This window comes from Pinus tabuliformis, chromosome 8 (assembly GCF_031772625.1).
Source record: "Pinus tabuliformis cultivar Carrire ecotype Pingquan chromosome 8, CPIR1, whole genome shotgun sequence".
Classification (NCBI taxonomy): Eukaryota; Viridiplantae; Streptophyta; class Pinopsida; order Pinales; family Pinaceae; genus Pinus; species Pinus tabuliformis.
Window position 1 is genome coordinate 654,130,599 of NC_142294.1, and position 22,553 is coordinate 654,153,151.

General features: G+C 38.8%; 1 pseudogene across 1 annotated transcript in view; it reads right to left on the reverse strand.

Annotated features, from left to right (window-relative positions):
* LOC149237256 (protein STABILIZED1-like) overlaps nt 1–22,553 on the reverse strand; it is a 44,865-nt pseudogene that overhangs the window by 10,067 nt on the left and 12,245 nt on the right. The window contains exon 3 of the transcript XR_016246285.1: nt 15,439–16,194. The product of XR_016246285.1 is annotated as a protein STABILIZED1-like (transcript). The remainder of the gene's footprint in view (nt 1–15,438; nt 16,195–22,553) is intronic.

The following is a 22,553-nucleotide window of genomic DNA, read 5'->3' on the forward strand; positions in this document are numbered from 1 at the left end:
TGTTTTCCGAGTACACATCCGGAACAAACACCATCTCTGCAAGATACCATAGGAAGACCTGTCACCATATTTTCTTTACATAGATGTTGAAGGGAGCGATAGTTTAAGTGACCAAATCGCTCATGCCAAAGTTTGCTCACTTCATCATTATGAGCAACAAATACTGAGGGAAGATTTGATGACCCAAAGTTGTGAAACTTATACAACCTTGCGGAATCATCAGCAATACCAGTAGCTAGAATCTGTTTAGGATCTCTTAGATCCTTGATTACAACATCATGAGGTGAAAATTCAACAATTTTACCTTCACCTGAATGAGTTATCTGATATACAGATAGAAGGTTGCAGGATAAGGTTGGAACACAGAGATCTATCATCACCAACATATATATTTTTGGTGTTACAATCATTTAAAGAAGAAAACATGGCTTTGTTTTTGGCCATGTGATAAGAGGCTCCAGAATCAATGAGCCACTCATGAGAATGAGAAGAAGAAGATACATTTAATGCATAACCAGACTGAGATGATTGACAACGACATGCAGAAAGTGCCATTCCTGAAGATGAAGTTGAAGTTGAAGTTGAAGTTGAAGTTGAAGAATGCTCCACATGGATGTTATGTTTCTTCATTGCGGCTTCCATCTTCTTAAAGCATTTAGATTCTAAGTGGCCATCTCGATTACAAAAGTTACAATGTCTATCAGTCTTCTTCCATTTGTTTTTATTGGTCCTATCATTTTGCTGAAATGATCTTTCATTTTGAGGCTGAGTTTGCTTAGGACCCTTGTTTGGTTTAGGACCATTCTTTTTAGGATATGACTTCTTAGGATTCTTTGAATTTGGTTACTGCTGGGCGGCTAACGCTTTCTTGGAAGAGTTTCCAAGATTAAGAAGACCAAGGTGTAAGAGTTTTTCTTGTTCTCTTATTAAAGAATCACAAAAAGAGTCAAAGGAAGGGGCCTTGTAGTCTTTTCCTGGACAAATGAAAGCTTCCCTTGTAGAATGGAAGGTGGAAACAAATACAGAGTAGGCTGGTCCCAACTTAGTAAGGATGGAATAAATAAGGTTACTATCTTCTTTCTTAACCTTAACACCTTCCAAAAGATATCTAAGGGTCTTGAATTTGGACAAGAAATCTTCAATGCAAGAAAAATTATTAGGATCCAATGTAAGCAACTCATTTTCAAGTTGATGGGCTCTAATTTCATTTTTAATCCCAAAAACTTTAGTGAGTTGTTCCAATGCTTCATGAGGAGTCTCAAGTTCTGCAATATGGAATCTAAGATCAGGAGAAATAGACATCCCTATCAAACCACGTGCTTGATCTTGTCTATTTTCCCATTTTGCAGCCTTGTCTTCATCTTTTGGTTTCTTCTCTTGGTCTGTGGCTATTATGTAGAGACCTTTACTTCTAAGTAAATCTTCGATGTAGGATATCCATTGGAAGTAGTTAGTGTTGTCAAGAATGACTTGGCATGGACTTTCCATTTTAAAAAAAATTGAAGCTAAAGATGCTGAAAGTAAGTGTTCCAATGGAGAGATCTCGAAAAATTAGGCGGTTTTAAAAAAAACAGCTCTGAAAAAGGCTTCCGGATGAAGAAGTTATGGCTTTTTGAAAAAAAATTGTTGAAGTTGCCGGCAAAGTGCGTGAATGTGCGGAAATGAAAAAATCCGCCCCCACAAAATGGAGACTTGAACCCAAGACCTCTACTCTCTTAAAATAGCTTTGAACCAATTGATCTATACAAAAAATTTGAGAGAGAGAGAGAGAGAGAGAGAGAGAGAGGGGGGCCTTGGTTTGCGTGCTTGCCTTGAGAAAGCTCTTTTTCCCTACAAAACACAAAACACAAAACCCAACACGGACATGCAAAGAAAACGAACCTTATGGCTCGAAGTTAGCTTTAGCCAAAAAACAAGATATTTTAAAAAATGAACCTTGCGGCTCAAAGTTAGCTTTAGCCGAAAAACTAAATATTTTTCTCAATGTTTCTGATTTTCCGAGATCACACTAAGGTGCAGGGAAAAGAGCATACGCATGAGAAAAATCCTTCCTTTCTGTTTCTGATTTGCCCAGATCGCACAGAGTCGCAGGGAAAAGAGCATATGCAGAAATGAAAGGTATAGATCCGGTTAAAAAAAGCTAAATAAACTGAAACCGAAATAAGCAGAGAGAAAATAACAGTAAACTGCAAATAAACACTGTATACCTCCCGATCTGAAAAATGACGCAGCTAGGGCTACCGGAAACCTTTTCGCGTGAAATGAAAGGGGTTCCTCACTGGAACAGATGCTCCGAACGCAACAGAGCAGTCCTCTCGGCCCGAAAGCAGTCAGAAACAGCAGATCTAGGAAACGACAGTCGGATGCAGTTCTACCGGCTTCAGATTTGGATCACCAACGGACGCGGCCCTCAAATAGCTCTGATACCATGTAGGAATTTACAGGGTAAGTTCCTCAGAAAGAACACCAAAAGGACACCGCTCACAACCAGATCACAGATCAATACGCCAGTGTTTTTGACGTGGTTAAAACCCTCAAAGAGGGAAACAGTCCACGGCCTGCGCCAACGTGGCTACTACAGGCAATTTATTAATCAAAGAATGAAAATTTACATAAGCTTCTCTCATGCACGGATTACCCGAACAATGACCCTCCATGCGCTTTAAATAGAACTCATAGACCAATCGGGTGTCAAGCCACGGATCAAGTGTCGGTAATACCGAGGAGAGAGTGAACCGTCGGATCACTACATATCGTGACCGTCGGATTGTAAGTTACAAAATGTACAACGGTAAAGAAACACACTTTACCTAACTCTATACCTAACTCTATACTAGACCAAGTTGAACTTAACTATATCCTATGTGTCGGAATATCCTAACAGAAGTGACAGGAACACTTTTCCCTCCAGTACTTACATGAACACTGCCACCATCTGCCAAAACATCAGTTAGAGATCAAATGCGGAGTGAGAAAATCATAATTCAAACAACATCAACATGCTTTACTGATATGAAAACTATGTGAACAAAGTAGCAACAAGATGGAGGGAAAGAAAATAGAAAACAGACGAATCAAACATTTTAGTGGAGCTGAAAGGGAATGAAAAGTTAGGAAGCAGGCAACCAGGTCTCGCAAGGTTGGACCTGTTGGTATCCTGTATATCGGGTACCTGTAAGGAAATTCTTGTTTTAATTAGATAGCGGTAGATAATGAAAATTCATCTAGACGTTACTGATCGCATTGAACAAAATCCAATAGAACATGAATGCTTAATAACTAACTGGCCTCCACACCAACTTAATCAAGGATTGCACAAGTATAATTGATGGCATACCAAGCAACTGATAGCCAACTGATTGGAAACAGATCAATGCTTCTTAAGGTTTTCAGCTGTGGAAAGTCCTTGGCAAGATCTCCAATCTGCAACATCCAGTTAACAGATATTAATTTTAACCTCGCAATTGAAACTACACCATGAAATAAAACATTCCTAAAAATAAATGCATAACCGAATCTTACCTTGTCAGCCAGAGGTTCACGACTATATGGAGTTGCTCGCCCAAAATATTGAAATGAAGGGCAACTGCTTCCTTCACCATCATCACTAGAAAATCCTTTTTGTGAAGTTTTAGAGTGACTTCTATTGCCCCACCATATTTTGAGTCTCACTCTGCTTCATCACTACTACTACTACCTTTACTACCTGTATCTCTATAATCATCACTTGCATCACTCTCCTCACCAAAGGACGTGCAAAAAAAAACAGAGAATGTTCAGGACTCAACTGAGCCAGCATGAATCACGTGTCCAAACGTTATCAAGTTTTAAATGATATTGCTCCAATGAAAGACATGTACATTAACACTGAAATGTGACAGGAAAAATCTTGTCTCAGATATGACACAAATGATATAGAGAGCCGCCGAAGCATGCAATATTTTCATCGTCTGGAGCAACATTAGAGCAGAATCGTTTGCAAAGATAGATTTCTCCGAAAAAAAATTGTTAAACAACAGGAGCTAAATTGTTAAAGTTAAAACAACAGGAGCTACGGTGTATATTATGCCTTATTTACCATATTATTATTATACAAAAGCATTCAGCTGTGGTCAGTTTTACAAAATATTAAGGAACCTCCCTTTGACATGACTTGCTATGAAAATAACTGGTGAATTGGATAATCTACCTGGTGCCAATATTAGGTCCAGAAGGGTGAGTGTAAAGTTGAATGGAAGCAAGAGACGGTACATAATACTGCATAACAATGTCGCTTCTATTCAACACTATCGGTACTCCAGCACCATATGCACTCCACTTGTTGAATGACTCCCACAGATCACCAAGACTGAAGAAGGGCATGGATTTGGCTTTAGAATCCCTCCATCCTTTCATGAATGTCTGTGAAACCAAGAATTATTCCTATTATCAGAACAACTAGAAAACAGCTAGAAAACAGCTAAAACATTGTGTTGTTAAAGATACAGGGTTCATAACAAAAGATATCAAAATCCTAAAATGTACATTTAGCTACAAGCCTAACATTACTAGGGATAAAATAAATACACTTGGAATACTAGAAAATTATCGGAAATAGACTGGAGGCTCATCACAATAGGGTTTCAAAGCAAGTACCTTGGGCAGATACTGAAGAGGAACTGTTGGAGTTGTAGATTCCAGACAACGATCCAGATTACAACAGCACGCCTTCCTTCCAGAAGCGGCAAAAACAGGAGAAGACAGAGCCCTTGAACAAGTGTCTTGGATGGCTGTTTAATAGAAGACTAACCAACTGCCTTGCCTCTAACAAAGACTTTTTTGGATGTTGCACCTTCAAGCTCATCCAAGCCACTGTCATGAAATTGAGTATCTGCAAAAGATTCTAGCAGTTTCAAATCAACCTCAATTCCCATAACAACATTTGTATTGAACCGCTTTATTTGTGTAGCTTAATGACCAGCTATAACAGCCATTGGATTTAGTATGAACTTAAATGTAAACTAGAGGCAATATCAGCAATGATCAGGCAGAATATGGTGATTTTTGTAAATTTAGGTTAAAATCATTTTTTATTTTAAAGAAAACTTAAAGCTATCTTGATTGAATGAGAGGTCTTCAAATTTAAATTTAGAAGAAACAGGTTAACCCTCTGAGACGTAGTATTAGAAAGCATAACAGCCCTTGATGCTACTATTCAGGCACTCAATTTTGGAGCTTAAATTAATAACATTAGGCCTTTTGGGGGTTTAAATAGAGACCCCTTGTCATCCAAGTTGTTGACCAAGTTTCTAACTGTATTATGTAAGGATTGATTCTCTATCTATTAAAACGGGAACTGCAACTAGTAATTCAGATCTCGGGTCAAATCATCAGTTTTTAGAAAAGCAGTCTACCACAAAATGGAAGACATTGTGGATTGCTACAGCATATTCTGAACAGCCAATTAAATAGACTGCCAAAAAATACAAATTCTGTGTAGTATCCTTAGGAACTTATTGAACTGAACTATCACGACCAAAGCGTCATGCAATTTTCTAACTGCAATGACATTTCTTCCTCTCTGTGGTGTCATGTTGGTGACTGGAAAAATTGAAGGCCTCTGACATACCATTATTGTTGTTGACCAAGTTAGGTTCACAGGTGAAAATAGTAATTGATTAAACAAGATGTCAGTCATGCAACTACCATGATGTTCTATTGAATGTGGAAGAAGGAGCATTTTCAAAAGGGAAATGATCCTCATGATTCAGGCCTTATTCATAAAATGCAGGATAAGCATGGAGTTAGTTTGACACCTGACCTTAACCAGCTCTAGCTCAAAATCAATGCACACAAAAACCACCTCCAAGTAGATGGCACACTCAGTGGTTGCAATACTGACTTGAAAATTTAAGGTTTTCATCGGCTGAATCATAGCAAATGATGTGTACCATCCATCAAGGCCTTCGTGAACAGATAAAACCTGGACCACTATGTTTGAAAAATTTTGAGCTTCGCTGTTCAGTCTTGCAGTAAAAGCAATTGATTAAGAAGCTTGCTTGACTGAAAAGCATGACATATATTGGACACAGCCCTGAATAAGGGGTCCTGTGTCTCGAAATCGAGTTCCAAACTCTTTTTCCTTGTGTCTTCAAAAACAGAAGTGGCATCTGCATGTTTTCCATGACGACAAATGTTACTGATTAGAAAATTGTAAGTATCAATACGTGGCACCAACCTATTCTTTCATATAGCATCCAATATTTCAATCTCTCTGCTGAAGTCAACTATTTATCAAGTGGGTGTCAAAAGATTCATATAGACAAGCTTACCAAAAAATATAGGGACCAGATGAAACTGCAACCACTGTCATATGATAGCCATATAGGCAACGTTTTCTTGGTAACATCCGGCAATATAACTTTTTGGGTTTATGTTTTGGAGTATGATGGACATATTCAACTAAGAAAATACAACACTTGGCCCTAAGTTCCTTTCTGCTGAGTGATGCGCTATTCGAGCATAAGCTCGATAGCCTATCCTTTAAAGCGCTTAACAAAATATAGCAGCCGAGAAATATAACAGCCGTAAGTGTCTAAAATCCTTAAAAATAGCTTGATCTGACCTGCATAGCAAAAGCCGCAATTTTCCAGCCAAATTTCATCGTTGAAATGCTAAATTAATTTTTCCCAGACGCTATTGAATAAGTCACAGACACTTCGAGCTCTAACAATCCATATATAACCAAAATTCGCTATAGAGAGGCTAAATATTTGGCTCAAATGATCTCCAGTAACAAATTGAGGGTGAAATGACCCATTTTCCAAACAAATTTTACCAATGAAATCTAAAGTTTTATACCATCTCCAAATTCTTCCAAGAAAAGAATTTACCATTAATAACAAAGCAGTGTATAATAATTCAAGAGCACATACTGTCGCAGAAGCGCTTGAGGTTGATCGAGCTGCTCCTTGCAATTCGTTGAATTGACCAGCATAAAAAAGGCATGGAAGAAAAGGAAATTGCTGAAACCAGTCTCTCTCAAGGCCCTCTCTCTCTGAACTCAAGAAAAGCAAGAAATCTTGCAGATTCTTTGAATCTATGGTCTCATCAACACCTCCGAAAGGCCGAACGGCTGCTAAATCCCGAATCCCAAATCCCAACCTCAATCCCTATCCATCAGACAAAGAAATCACCGAGGTCGAACCCACAACATCGCCCTTATAAACAAAGAACGCAGGATTTCCTGCAAGATTGGTAGACGAGTTATTCCACCAGGTCGTGGAAGAGCAGAACACGGAAAGCAGTTTTGGTGAGGGAGGATAGTCCGAGAACCTATTTTAGATGTCAATTAAACAAGATTCCAATGCCCGCTGAATGTGGACGCCAACACCATCCATATGCTACTTATGGGATATTTAAGGAAAACAGTGAATTTACTTTTCAAAAAAAATAAAAATTGGGATGACTATTACAGCAAACTATGCTACAATGATTACAATAATACTGCCAGAGTAATAAGCTGTCCAAATTGTCAGCTAGTAAAAACATATTGATAATTGGAAGGCCTGATTTTTTTTTCTAAAAAGTTTTTCAAACTCCTATAACCCCTTCTTCCTTGCCTAAAGCAACCACTACTTTCTTTAAAAAAAAAATAAAAATTGGGATGACTATTACAACAAACTATGCTACAATGATTACAACTAGCAATTGCCCAAAAAGGTGCAAATAGAGGCCGATAGAAATGTTAAATTGAAAGAATTGTATTTTTGTTCAAAATAATAAATATTATAATAATTCAATCATTCAAACTAAACCTAGTCAATAAATTGCCCAAAATAAAATAAATCCTTAATCAAAATTATACAAATTATTATTTTTAGTTTCTACCATTCCATTACAGCTCTAGCAGATATATAAAGATACACAAAGTAAAGTATTGAAACATGAATATATTCTCCTAATAACTCTGGGTTGGAGATCCTCCCATAATTTGACAGCAAGAAATCAATCAGCAATATATTCTCATAGTCACTCTGGGTTGGAGATACCGCTACCTCTATTCTATGTTTCTAAAGCAAAATTCCTGCACATTCCACACTATCAGTATAAGTTATTATATTCACAATAGCCCCAAGCAACTTCTTAAAATCTCAATTCACAACTCCAGCAACATAATACTTTTCCTAAACATTTCCTTCAATGAAAAGATACATCCTCCCAAGATATGTCCAAAGTATGACAAATGAACAACACTGAATAATTTCAAATATATATCAAAGCAATACAAACATAGCAAGCCACTAGGCCCACTACTTCAGCCATCTTTACAGTCAACTATGAGAACACTAACCTAACAATAGTTGATCATACAACTCAAAAAAATGAAAATAATGTTCATGCTAAATTCTCATAATTTTTATCTTTTACTTTTTGTTAAAAACTCCCCAGAATAGGACAAATGCAAGTTTCATAATCATTAACTTGTAAGATTGGTCACAAGTTTATTTGAAGCGTAGTCCAGAGGGTTGTAGGGGTCTTTACACTGGGCGACACCGTCATGCACATGGCATCCAGCCATGGACAACGAAGGTGATCTTTAGAACAGAAAGTCTTGATTTAACACGGCCACTTTGATAGTGACAATGTGATCATCCAGTGAAAGAAGAACCAGATCATGCCAAGAGGGGTGACCACGGTTTAATTAAAATGTAATTACAGACCCAATTAGAAAGTTCCACCTACTCTATGCCTACGGTATTCCTGAGATGAGAAAGCATGAAATTGGTTATAGATCGAGAATCCACGGGCATCACTCTGAGTTGGAGATACCACATCTATTCTATGTTTCTAAAGAAAAATTCCTGCACATTCCAAACTATCAGTATAATTTATTATATCCACAATAGCCCCAAGCAACTTCTTAAAATCTCAATTCACAACTCCAGCAACATAATACTTTTCCTAAACATTTCCTTGAATGAAAAGATATATACGCCCAAGGTATGTCCAAAGTATGACAAATGAACAATACTGAATAATTTCAAATATATGTCAAAGCAATACAAACATAGCAAGCCACTAAGCCCAGTACTTCAACCATCTTTACAGTCAACTATGAGAACACTCACCTAACAATAGTTGATCATACAACTCAAAAAAATGAAAATAATGTTCATGCTAAATTCTCATAATTTTGATCTTTTACTTTTCTTTTTCTACCACCTTGACGTATAACACAATAACAATCATATGATCGACATAAAGCTCTCTCTGCAACTTAGTCATCCCCAATAATTAACTAATAGGAATTTTGAAAAAATAATTAGATAACTCACGTCATGGTTTGACCACTATTGGGAAAATATTGATAACTACTTTTCTAATCACGTGGAAGAAAATCAAATCATTCATCAACCAATGGAAGCAAATTGACACAAAATATCTTAATATTGACTCAGAATCAAAGGTTTTCTTTTCATTTTTTTCTTATTTTCTTAATCCGTTAACTCCACAGAGAACCTGATAGGACAAAAGTTGATCCTACACTAGCCACAATTTGTTTTACTGTAGCGAAAATCCCTTGGAGAAAATACTCGAATGCTCTTAACAATTACTCAAAAACCAACAAATGCTCTCAAAGTAATAGCAATTGCCACCACTGGGCACACAGCTTATCAGAAACCACTCTAGACAATATCCATTGTCAGCCCATCATCACAAATCAGTGTTTTCATGTCAAAAGTTTGGATTTAAATTAAATATCTACTCAGGCAGTCTAAATTGGATGATAGTCGTCTGCAACCACATCCACGAACTTTCGTCCCAGAGAACGAGCATACCTGAATTGAAATCAAAGGAAGAGAAAAAACTGCACGACTTAAATTCAACCTGCAATGGTTTATGGCATTGCTGTGCTGACATAAAGTTTGGAATGCAGGACACTTCATCTCCTTCAGCATTTCCTCTTCCTCCTATTTAACAAATGGCAATTCTTCTTTTCTTTTCACTTTTTTTTTTCCATCAATTTTCTCTTACAGCAGACAAGCCAAAGGTTTACGCAAAAACCCATTCTCTCTTAAATATACGCTTTTGGATTGCCTCTAACAAAGACTTTTTTGGATGTTGCACCTTCAAGCTCTTCCAAGCCACTGTCATGAAATTGAGTATCTGCAAAAGATTCTAGCAGTTTCAAATCAACCTCAATTCCCATAACAACATTTGTATTGAACCGCTTTATTTGTGTAGCTTAATTACCGGCTATAACAACCATTGGAGTTAGTATGAACTTAAATGTAAACTGGAGGCAATATCAGCAATGATCAGGCAGATCAGGCAGAATATGGTGATTTTTGTAAATTTAGGTTAAAATCATTTTTTATTTTAAAGAAAACTTAAAGCTATCTTGATTGAATGAGAGGTCTTCAAATTTAAATTTAGAAGAAACAGGTTAACCCTCTGAGACGCAGTATTAGAAAGAATAACAACCCTTGATGCTACTATTCAGGCACTCAATTTTGGAGCTTAAATTAATAACATTAGGCCTTTTGGGGGTTTAAATAGAGACCCCTTGTCATCCAAGTTGTTGACCAAGTTTCTAACTGTATTATGTAAGGATTGATTCTCTATCTATTAAAACGGGAACTGCAACTGGTAATTCAGATCTCGGGTCAAATCATCAGTTTTTAGAAAAGCAGTCTACCACAAAATGGAAGACATTGTGGATTGCTACAACATATTCTGAACAGCCAATTAAATAGACTGCAAAAAAATACAAATTCTGTGTAGTATCCTTAGGAACTTATTGAACTGAACTATCACGACCACAACGTCCTGCAATTTTCTAACTGCAATGACATTTCTTCCTCTCTGTGGTGTCATGTTGGTGACTGGAAAAATTGAAGGCCTCTGACATACCATTATTGTTGTTGACCAAGTTAGGTTCACAGGTGAAAATAGTAATTGATTAAACAAGATGTCAGTCATGCAACTACCATGATGTTCTATTGAATGTGGAAGAAGGAGCATTTTCAAAAGGGAAATAATCCTCATGATTCAAGCCTTATTCATAAAATGCAGGATAAGCATGGAGTTAGTTTGACACCTGACCTTAACCAGCTCTAGCTCAAAATCAATGCACACAAAAACCACCTCCAAGTAGATGTCACACTCAGTGGTTGCAATACTGACTTGAAGATTTAAGGTTTTCATCGGTTGAATCATAGCAAATGATGTGTACCATCCATCAAGGCCTTCGTGAACAGATAAAACCTGGACCACTATGTTTGACAAATTTTGAGCTTCGCTGTTCGGTCTTGCAGTAAAAGCAATTGATTAAGAAGCTTGCTTGACTGAAAAGCATGACATATATTGGACACGGCCCTGAATAAGGGGTCCTGTGTCTCGAAATCGAGTTCCAAACTCTTTTTCCTTGTGTCTTCAAAAACAGTAGTGGCATCTGCCTGTTTTCCATGACGGCAAAGGTTACTGATTAGAAAATTGTAAGTATCAATACGTGGCACCAACCTATTCTTTAATATAGCATCCAATATTTCAATCTCTCTGCTGAAGTCAACTATTTATCAAGTGGGTGTCAAAAGATTCATATAGACAAGCTTACCAAAAAATATAGGGACTAGATGAAACTGCAACCACTGTCATATGATAACCATATAGGCAACGTTTTCTTGGTAACATCCGGCAATATAACTTTTTGGGTTTATGTTTTGGAGTATGATGGAAATATTCAACTAAGAAATAACAACACTTGGCTCTAAGTTCCTTTCTGCTGAGTGCTGCGCTGTTCGAGCATAAGCTCGATAGCCTATCCTTTAAAGCGCTTAACGAAATATAGCAGCCGAGAAATATAACAGCCGTAAGTGTCTAAAATCCTTAAAAATAGCTTGATCTGACCTGCATAGCAAAAGCCGCAATTTTCCAGCCAAATTTCATCGTTGAAACGCTAAATTAATTTGTCCTGGACGCTATTGAATGAGTCACAGACACTTCGAGCTCTAACAAGCCATATATAACCAAAATTCGCTATAGAGAGGCTAAATCTTTGGCTCAAACGATCTCCAGTAACAAATTGAGGGTGAAATGACCCATTTTCCAAACAAATTTTACCAATGAAATCTAAAGTTTTATACCATCTCCAAATTCTTCCAAGAAAAGAATTTACCATTAATAACAAAGTAGTGTAAAATAATTCAAGAGCACATACTATCGCAGAAGTGCTTGAGGTTGACCGAGCTGCTCCTTGCAATTCGTTGAATCGACCAGCATAAAAAAGGCATGGAAGAAAAGGAAATTGCTGAAACCAATCTCTCTCAAGGCCCTCTCTCTCTGAACTCAAGAAAAGCAAGAAATCTTGCAGATTCTTTGAATCTATGGTCTCATCAACACGTCCGAAAGGCCGAACGGCTGCTAAATCCCGAATCCCAAATCCCAACCTCAATCCCTATCCATCAGACAAAGAAATCACCGAGGTCAAACCCACAACATCGCCCTTATAAAAAAAGAACACAGGATTTCCTGTAAGATTGGTAGACGAGTTATTGCACCAGGTCGTGGAAGAGTAGAACACATAAAGCAGTTTTGGTGAGGGAGGATAGTCCGAGAACCTATATTAGATGTCAATTAAACAAGATTCCAATGCCCACTGAATGTGGACGCCAACACCATCCATATGCTACTTATGGGATATTTAAGGAAAACATGAATTTACTTTTCAAAAAAAATAAAAATTGGGATGACTATTACAGAAAACTATGCTACAATGATTACAATAATACTGCCAGAGTAATAAGCTGTCCAAATTGTCAGCTAGTAAAAACATATTGATAATTGGAAGGCCTGATTTTTTTTTCTAAAAAGTTTTTCAAACTCCTATAACCCCTTCTTCCTTGCCTAAAGCAATCGATACCACTTGTAGTGTTGACTGTCGAGCTCTTGCTTCATTTTCCCACCTCTCCGAGGGGTTTTCAACACTGGAAAACAACCTCACAGGTAAACGACGACACACATTAATTCGGTTTTGTTATTATTTTTTGTTATGCGTCCCAATTTTCTATGGTTGGGTCTCTAACTTGCCTTTGTCGTGGTTTCTTGCAGGTGGAGGAGCATCGGCCTAGTTCTTTATCTTGCATGCAAACTCAGAACAACAGGGTTTTGTCATGGTGGGTAAAATCTTTGTGCGATTTTGGTTTCAAGTCCTATTAATACCTTTGGTTGCCAATTAACTAAATCTTGGGCATTCCGGTTTCCCTGGTAGGTTACTCAGTAGCTCAACATGTTGCTTGTTAGTCTCCAACCTATGTTGCTACATAAAGGGTGGTACCATAGGTGCATTCCTAGTTATAGGGGTAATGTAATGCTTGAATTAGTCTCGATGTTATTATTTTTGTTGTTCTGACAACCAAATTTATATTACTATTTTCTTAGGGTTTGATAGATTGCCTTTCTTTTAAAAGGGGTGATAGCCTCCAATAGTAACTTATTAATGTTTTCCCTCTTTCGTTAATTTTGAGGGCTTCGCTTCTACAATGCTTAATAAATTTAAGCTTATAGTTTGTTGAACCTCAGAATTACCTTCCCCTTAACATTTGTTCTCACCTTTTTTTCTTGATTTCTCATAGGACTACAGATCCAATCAATGATAAATGCTAGATTTTGTCTTAGGAAAGCATTAAAATGATCACCATATTATATTTTCAGGTTCTTGCTATTTTAATAGATTTTTTCAAATTAGCTACAAAACGCAACCTATTCTGCCACTAACTGTGGGTTCCGTAGCTACTCCCATAGTTTGGCAGGTTACAAGTGTCAAATGAAGAACTGGGCTACATGGGCATCTCCAAAATCATCTCAACATGGATTCTATCCTACTCACTTGGTCAAGATTGATAGAAAAGCATGCCTAAAGTCATGGTCAAAGATGGAGTCAAATACGTTATCTAGTAGCAGTAGGACTCTTGATTTTCTCTTTCGTAGTTAATCAGGAGTCTAACAGTTATGTTGAAGAGTTAATGCAGATTAAGCCACTTGTAGCTGATCAGAAGTTGAGGAGTTAATGTAGATCAGGCCACCTGTAGCTGTTCAGAAGTGTAACAGTCTTATTACAATGCGGATTAAGTCACTTGTAGCATGTCTTCTTATAAACAATCATGATAGATTCATATCAAGCCACCTGTAACAAGATTTTCTCTTAAACAATTATGTTATTTTTATATAAATATCAGTTAAATGAGATCGAGAAGTAGTGAGAAGCTAGAAGGGATTACAGGTTTTTTGTTAAAAACTCTGTTCAAACCTTGTTTTGTTGATAATACAAACTCTGTTTAGTCAATGGTGGTTTAAAAGTGCATATTTAATTAGCTATCATCCAGCCACATCAGTTGCAACTGAAGGAGGTTTTTCACTTGTTGTTTTCATTTTAATTTCTAGTACTCTGTTTTCTACAAGTTTGTTTTCTCTAGTTTTGTTTCATTTCAGTTTGTAACCAATAGCGTAAGGATAAAAATCACAACTATTCAAGTCTTATTCTTCTAAGATATTGTATGAGAAATCACTGAATGAAAAATGAAGTAACGAGAATATACAACTGCTTAGCTTCTTACTATTTTTACTCATTTTCTTAGCATAGAACTATCAATTAGTTGTATTAGTAGATGTTCTCAAAACCATTCCGAAATGATGACAATTCTAACTTAATTGGTTGAATATCTAATTCATGCAGTGATTGAGCTTACTCAGCATAATGTCAGTTTTACAATCTGTCATCTTTTCTTTTCTGTTTTGAGGTCATTACTTAGTTGTATCACTTGACATTCCAAAAAATCATTTCAAGGAGATTGATTCTATCATGTTCCAAAGTTGAATGGTTGAATGGCTAAATAAATGCAATTATTGAATTACCTTCTACATTAGTATTAATTTTGGTTATAAGAATTAGATCCATGGATTAGGACTAAATGGTAGATAAGATAGATGATTTGTTTCTCTTATTAGGTCCTAACTAGTTAAAAATGATTCTTGGTCCACTTTTAGGAGATTAGACTAACTTAGGAACCTATCCTTCCTTTGAAAACTCATTAGATCCATGTAAATCTCTTATAGATTGTATATTCTTAGACATCAAAGAACAGAAGCCCCCAAAACAAACATAAAAATACAAAATAATGAAGTAAGAGAAAAGTTAATTAAGCACAAATAGTGCATCACACTTCATCAGTCTACAAACCTCGGTTGATAATTCATGCAAGCAATTTAGGACACTAAATTGATTGAACATAGTTCTTTTTTTCTGCACTAATGCTTTCTCCAGATCTTGAATTCAAAAGTCAGAGCTCTGGATTTTGAGGGTTCCTCTTTCTAGCTATAGTAAGAATTGTCCTCGCCTTGCTCAGACCACCCATTTTTTCCTCCAATTTAGCAGCTGAGAGCCATAGAGGAATGCACCCTGGACAGTTCTTGAGGCCTTGCTCATAGACCTCACGTGCAGCCTCCAAGTTCCCAAGACGATCTTCAAGCTTTCCTCGCATTAGCCACAATTTAAAGAATGCAGGATACTTTTTAAGCCCTTCATCAAGCAGTGACCTCTCCTCCGCAGTGTTTCCCAGCTCTCTTTCAACAATTTCGGACTTCATCCAGACTCTTTCTGTACCACCTCTCTCACGAGCCTTTGCGAGAAGCATCCTTGCTCTCTCAGGCTCATGATTTTCAAACTCCAGCTTGAATGCAGCTAACCAAATCTCCTCTGAGTTGGGTATTGCAGAATAAGCCTCCTGCAAAATTGCTCGAGCAGATGGGATATCCCCTGCAAGCCACTTTTCCTTAGCTCCCATCAGCCATATCACCTCTGCTCTCGGACAGTATGTCACTGCTTTTCTCAGTAAGGAATCCAATGATTCTCTAGTTCCATGGCTCTTCTCTAGATGGGCAGCCTTAAGCCAAATACTTTTCTTAGCAACAAACACTGTAAGGGCATGTGCATAGATCGCATGTGCAGTTTCAATTGATCCCCTCTTCTTGCATTCCTCTGCATCTGCAACCCATGTTCTCTTTCTATCTTCCTCTTCAACTCCAATAGAAATTGTGTTGCGAATTATTGCCTGGAAAGTCACACCAGACCCTGCTCGCTCTGCGGCCTCTGCCTCCTTCATCCAAGCTTCTCTGTCAATCACTACCCCTTCCCTCTGCAGGGACCTGATTCCCCTCTTGTCAGGCGGAAAGAGTCGATAGTGTGGACACAACCAACCTCCCTAGGAGCCTAAGACTCTCTAGTGACAAACAAGACAAACAAGAGCAATCCTTCTCTAAACATGCATTTACTATACGGAAAATCAAGTGTTTAGATCCTACCTGTAGCCCCACGCTGTTGTAGCAGTCCAGCCTCGCTGATCCGGATGAGCTCCTCCTTCACTTTGAAACCTGCATCCACTAACAATCAAACGATTAAATAACACTTGATAATCTCATAGAATAAAACATATTTAACACATAGACCAAGGAGTACATGAAACAACTCATAAATAACAAGTTATTGAGAAGAATGGACTCATTTGCATTAATAGGTAACAAAAGGAACAATTACAACCTGAGCCTTGGTGTTGTGCAAGTCCCTCCCAGGGTCCATCAAGAGTTCTCCTTTACTTTGACAAAGCTCACCCACTTCCAAATAGAACAAGCAAAGATGGCAATCTCTCCTCACAAGCTTCTAAATGAGAGTCCTAATTCCTACAGCATCTACCCTTAGAAATGTTTAGCTTCCAACCTTCCCTCCTTCTGGCCCAATGCCTGTATTTATAGTGCTCAAGAGGAAGTTAATCAGGTCCACCATCAATGGGATAATCCCCTCTTTGGATGGGATAACTCCCTTATTGATGGGATAAGTTCCTCTTTGGTAGGGGTACATGAACCATCTGGAGGCGCTCAATACACGTCGAACAACCTTCTAGAATGCTCTAGAAATGATCACAAGTAACTTTTTAAAGATGAAACTTGCGCATTTTGACCTTTACAGGGGGACGCACCTGCCCCTTTACATACAGAGCGTACAAGGACGCAGCTTTTGTGAACATTGGGTGCGTACCCGCAGGTAAGGTTGAGAGAACCTGCGTACCCAAAGATAAATACATTTATAAAGACTTTCTCTCTTTTTGGAGTTTGACATGGAGAGCAGAGGCATAAGACTTGCCTAAGAGGATAGCATGACTGTTGATAGAGCCATACTAACTGTAAATAGCCATGGTGACATTTTTTAGTGTAACAGATTGCCCCCTAAAGTGCGAAGCCTGTAATAGATTAGGTTTTTGTATTATCTAGGAAGGGTGAAGCGCTTTATCATTTCAAGGATTATCTCGTGGAGAGCCTGGTCAGAGCCTGCAATTTTCAACACAAAATACATGTATAAGATTATATCATCACTGAGGTAGGCATTCCCATACTCAGATCAAAACTTTAACTAACAGACTAACTACTCTGATACAGGAATGATCTTGCAGTACATCATAATCATAGACTTTTGTAGACACATTATGGGCGCAACCATCTATTTATGATTAGTCTACTTAGATAATGAATACAAAACTCCTCACAGCCTGGATGGTGGAAACTAGATCCAGGGTCTTCATTTCTACTTCTCGAATTGGTACGATTCTAGCCATGCGATTAAATGAGTTGATGTCGAACATGGTAGAAACCACTTGATTACCAGTCGATGATGTAAACTGTTAACAAGTGTGAGAGAGACCACTAGTAATGTCAATGGTTCTCAAAGTACCCAGTACAATCCATGAGATGTGAATGAATGAGTTGATGTCGAACATTTCACGGAATCCTTCGATCGAAAGTCAATGATGTAAACTGACGTCAAAGGCGAGAAACCTGCCATTGATGCATGTAGACTTCAAGGTACTGACGATTTCTAAGTCATCTCTCTAGATAATGTGCTGATGTCGATAGAAAGCGACCCGTTGCAGGAAAGCCCACAACACGAAATCATTGTTCAAGTTGAAGAAATGTTGCTGTAAGGACTGACTCAGGGATGGTCAAATGGATGACAAGTATTTTGCAGATGAAAGTTTTGCTTGCAGACCTCTTGAACACATAACGACACGACAAATGGTTTGGTGATGAATGACTCAAAGTTAATCCCCGGAACTCGGCTGAAGACTTTCAAAGTGGTTTGATCAACTGTGAGGTAAAGGATTTCCCAACCCAGGTGAATGAAAAGTGTCGTGTCCAAGAGTGGTAATAAAGTTTCTTCTGAGACAAAAGATAACAAATAGGCTCATTCTTCTCTCTTTTCCCCCACCATTTCTGGCAAGTACCTCTTTATTTTTAACAAGCTTGAGGAGGATAACATATGCTTGATTATAAGCTCATCCCTCGGATGAGTCCAACCTAGTTTTGATTCGAACCCTAGGAAGGAGTGGTTCGTTCCTGTTTGTAATTGAACAGGTCCTTTACTGTGAAATGTTTAACGAGCCCAGTATAGGAGAAACTCGGCGTTTTTCAATTTTAGAGAGTCTGAAAAACTTAAGAAGACTCCAAGTTGAACTTTTTCGTAGATTTGTGTCCCTCAAGCCCGAAAAAGTATAAAATAATACCTGGGGGAACCGCTTGATCTTGCGACCAAGGAGTACTTTCATAATTAGTGCCACTGACCTGAAAAGTAAAAAGCGATCAAGGACACGTCATTTTATTTCCATATCGAGTTTGAAACGACAAAAACCCGGCAATCTTTTCCTGATTTTACAGTCAGAAAAGAGCTATAAGGGGACCGTCTTTTAATTCCGTTTTAACGAGTGTAAAAGAAACGCTCGACAATCTTTTCATATTTTAGGAGTCAGAAAAGGGCTTAAAAGATGACTCTGATATTTTGGTTCGTGAAAAATGACAATTTTCCCTCTAAATCCTTTTGTCTTGCACAAAAACGACACATTACTCATACCTGTTTAAGATAGGCAAAAATACATTGAAAAATATCCTTCCATGGTAAAAAATGAACAAACCTAGCATTCATTCATCCAAAAAACCTATAAAAAGACTTTTTACCATGTCATTTTTACCATTTTACTGTTGAGGTTGAAAAAAGGGCTTTTGGCAAGAAACTTCCCGTGGTCATTGCGGAGAATCCGACCGTCAGAATCGAACGCCGTCTCTTCCAGGTATTTCACAACATCCTCCTCTTTAATTTCATCCGATTAAAATTTTGTTTTAGGTTTTAGTTTTGGTTTTTGGGGGGTTTTAGGTTTTAAAATCCGCTCTGCGGGGGACGCAGGTGCCCTAAGGGTGACCTGCGTCCCCCGACCTTTTCCCACACAGGAAAAAGGTCGGGGTACGCAGCCCACCTTCAGGCCAGCTGCGTCCCGGCGCTCTGTGTCCTAAACGCGGGGTGCATCCCCCGCGAAGGGTGGAATTTGAAACCCCAAACCCCAAAAACAACCATTTAAAATTTCCCAAATAAATTCTAATCTATATTTCTTGGTGTGTAGGGCACTCACCATGTTGGATTGGAGAGAAAGAGAGCACGAGGACATTGATTTAGCCGCAATTAATCACCAACCTTCCATTGATGCCCTAAAAGCATGCGGACTATATAAATACTGGGCCATACCTGGCATGAGGGCTCAGGTGAGATTCTTGGAGTGGCTGGTTGAGAGATGGAACATTCATGAGCAATGCTTTTACATCGGAGGGCACCAGCTCGAGATAGAGCCCTCTGACATATACTTTCTCACTGGCTTGCCAAATAGGGGTGAACAACTCAATCTAGCCGGGACTAGGCCGGGTGGCCAATCCCTTGCTAGTCTCCGGGCAGACTGGTGCATACCCAATCAACAGCATGCGAAAGGCGTAGAAATCAAACACATCTCTCGGCGTGAACTCAAGGTTATAGCTTTCACGGTTACCAGAATTTGCGGTGCAGCCGCTTTACATATTGCCACCGGGTCCCAAATGCGGATGGCGATTGACTGTTTCCGAGGCACCATCTTCAACTGGTGCGATGCTGTGTCGGCCAATATGAAGGGCCAACTGACTAGGGCAAAGAACGGACAACTGAAGACCTTTGGATATGGGCCTCTAGTTGTGAGCTTTGCCTTAGAGAGAGTTCCGATGCTGATCCCTCAGCAACTCACTGTTGATATCTTGGGTCCTCGGGAGCCAAAGTTGATACGATGGGTTACGGTGATGGCCCGGCATCCTGACGAGGGCGCGGCAGTTGTTCGATTCCCTGATGGTTATTTTCACTGGTTAGAGGACCAGGTCTTTTCGATTCAGGACTTTCCGTATGCCGGAGTAGATTTTCGAGGTGATCCGGACATGGTTCTTCCACAGGGAGAACAATGGGACGACAGAGGTACTTTATTTTTCACAAGTTTTCAAATTATATATATTTTTTTGTTTTTTATATATATCGTCTCAAAACTGACAGTAAAAATTTTCAAAATGCAGATGTTGGTCCACAACGCCCAGCCAACCTCCGGCCTTTTGAGAGGAGACATCCAGTTTCACCGGTACCGGCTCCACAGGACACGGCTGCAGAGTCACTAGCTGAGTTGGAGCAGGATCTAGAGCGTCTGACGGTGGATATACCTGAGACTACCATAGATGATATTCCTATCAGACTTCAGCGCTATGTAGTCGCAGTCCCTGGACCATTTAGGAGGTTTTTGTGTAAGGTAGCCTGTGCAATGGTGTCGTATAGGGAGCACCACCAGTGATTGGCTAGTCACTTTTGTAGACACATATGACATTTTTGGCTTTTTGTACTTATCATTTTTGCTGATCATAAGGTGTTTTTCAACCTATGATCGAAGACGATGTATATTTTTTGACACACTCCTATCTATATATATCACTATTACCGGCTTATCTTGTTTAACATATGTGATGAAATGTTTTTAAATTTACTTGCATGATTATTGTAAATGTATGTCCAACATTCGAGAAGCAATTGCATCTGCTAATGTATTTAAAGACCTTGGAATGTGCTGATATTCAATGTAATCAAATTCACATTCCAAGAGACGCACTCTCAAAAACAACCTTAATAACACAGGATTTCTAATGGCATATACTCTATTAAGCTGTAATACAACAAGTTCAGAATCTAACCTCACTATCAAATGTCGAATTCCAAATGAAATAGATTCGGATAATAATTCAACCACTGCACTGTATTCTGCAATGTTGTTCGTCGTTTGACCGAGGCTTACCCCATGCATAGAAACTAACTCGTCAGAGGGCGAATAGATAACCCAAGCTGCGGAAGAGATATTCCGTGTACTACGACAAGCACCATCAGCAAATCCAATGTATGTTTGGAGAGGCGTCGACATCTGCAATATCAAGAGTAAAACCAAGATAAGCCAGAATAACGACGAAAAACACACTCTCTAACTAGGCACACTATCTAAACTAACAAACATACTAGCTAGAAAGAAAACCTAACCTAACTAAAATTCTCCATACCCACCATTTAAGCATAATACCTCTTAAGGTAAAGTCCATTTCTGGGTTTACCCAAAGAGTCCCCATCAAAATCTACTAGCTCATAGGCCCCTTTTGCTAGCTTTCGCTTTACAATGTAGGGTCCATGCCACATAGGAACGAATTTTCCAGCACCTAGCTTATCGTTAGCTTGATCATATAATAGCACTAGGTCTCCCTCCGAAAAACTTCGAGGGGTCACATTTCTATCACACTGAGCTTTCATTCGCTTCGCGTGAGTCTCGATTGCCAATGTAGCGTCACGTCGAGTCTCATCTAATTTAGCTAAGTATAATAAACGTTTCTCCTCTTCGAAAGTAGCTGGAAGTAATTCGACAACCATTTGAAGTGATGGGATTTCGCATTCAATGGGTAACACAGCTTCCAAGCCATAAACTAGCTAGAAAGGAGTGAACCCTGTTGAAGTTTTCACTGAGGTTCGGTATGCCCATAGCGCTGAAAATAACATGTTGTGCCAATTCGACCGATGAATACCAATGGTTCGTCGGATCATGATAACCAGAACTTTGTTGATAGACTCAACCAAACCGTTGGCTTGCGGATAATAAGGAGTAGAGCTATCGTGGCGCAAACCAAGTTGGCTTGTAAGCTCAGTCATCATGATGTTTCGAAAATGGCTCCCATGGTCAGTGATGATTGCTTGTGGGACACCAAACCTAGTTATAATATGATTGAATACGAAAACTGCAGCTGTTTTGCCGCTTGCGTCGAATGTAGGCATCGCCTCGGCCCATTTAGTAAAATAATCAACCGCGAGGATGATATACGCATGCCCCCCGGCCGAGTGAGGGTTACAAGTAATAAAATCGATACCCCATTTGGCGAATGGACCAACGGCAATTATAGGGTGGAGAGGAGCAGGTGGTGCGCGCATCTTGCGATCAAACACTTGACAGTTGTGGCACTTCCGGACTGCAATGATACAATCTTTAAACATAGACGGCCAGAAATAGCCGCGCAGTTAGCTGCGCAGTTCTAATGCGCATGGTTTATGCGCATACGAACATAAGGTGCAGATGTTAATTCCTGGTTCACGGTTGGATTAACAGCGAGAG